Source organism: Triticum aestivum, chromosome 3A (assembly GCF_018294505.1).
Source record: "Triticum aestivum cultivar Chinese Spring chromosome 3A, IWGSC CS RefSeq v2.1, whole genome shotgun sequence".
Taxonomy (NCBI): domain Eukaryota; kingdom Viridiplantae; phylum Streptophyta; class Magnoliopsida; order Poales; family Poaceae; genus Triticum; species Triticum aestivum.
The window spans coordinates 69,224,403-69,225,393 of record NC_057800.1 but is presented as its reverse complement, the minus strand read 5'-3'; the positions used below and the strand labels follow the sequence as shown (position 1 = coordinate 69,225,393).

The 991-nt window shown below is 34.7% G+C and overlaps 1 protein-coding gene across 1 annotated transcript in view; it reads left to right on the top strand.

The window, feature by feature from the left end:
- The window catches only part of LOC123060357 (protein indeterminate-domain 7), a gene marked incomplete in the record, with an annotated part of 3,484 nt that extends 2,854 nt beyond the window's left edge, over nucleotides 1-630 (top strand). The window contains 1 exon segment of the mRNA XM_044483045.1: nucleotides 1-630.
- Nucleotides 631-991: the final 361 nt, after the last annotated feature.

The window sequence follows — 991 nt, the reverse complement described above, 5'->3', positions numbered from 1 at the left end:
TCAGTTCACTTGCTATATATATGGAACATGCAAATAAATTCTTGTTCGTGCTATATATCATAATTAATCCATGTCGCTGTTGTAATAAAGAAGATTTGGTTCATGTCGTTTGTCTGCTGGGTAGATAAGCAGTTTATGAGATGAATTAGCGTTTACCACAGTTCTGTTTACTAGAGAGTACTCCCTCCGCTCCATAACATAAAACGCTTTTACAAGCTAAAACAACTTGTGGAAACATCTTATATTATTATTATGGGATGGAGGGAGTAATTCTTAATGCTGATATACTTGGTGTACGGCGTGAGACTTAACAAATAGACTATTAATAAGAGTTTTATATTTCAAACACCTTGTGTAGTATTGCATTTGGGAGCATTTTTTAACCAAGTACTCTAGAAAATGAACTGACATCTGTATATTACAGTTAAAGAAAACACTGCTGTTAAATAATAAAGTGTGCACTCCATGTAGGAGTGCCCTATACCGTGCACTGTTGAACAGTGGCATTCCTATTTTTCAATTGATTAGAACATTTGAGACGGAGGGAGTAATTCTGATCGCCGATATGTCTGTTGTACGACGTGAGACTTAACAAATAGACTGTTAATAGAAGAGTAATTATATTCCAAACACCTTGTGTAGTATTGCATTTGGGAGCATTTGTTAACCAAATACTCTAAAAAATGAACTGACATCTGTATATTACAACATCTGTGTATTACTACAAGTTATTAAAGAAAACACGGGTGTTAAATAATAAACAGTGTTGCTAAAGCACATCTAGATGTGCCATAAGTATTGCACATCTAAGTCCTATATCATTGATCTTACGTTGAGATTCGTGTGGATATTTTCTTTTTCTTTTTTCTTTTTCTCTTCATACTTGATTCACTCACTTAGATGTGCAATAAGTAGGGCACATCTAGATGTGCCCTAGACATTCCCAATAATAAAATGTGCACTCCATGTAGGAGTGACCTATACCATGCAC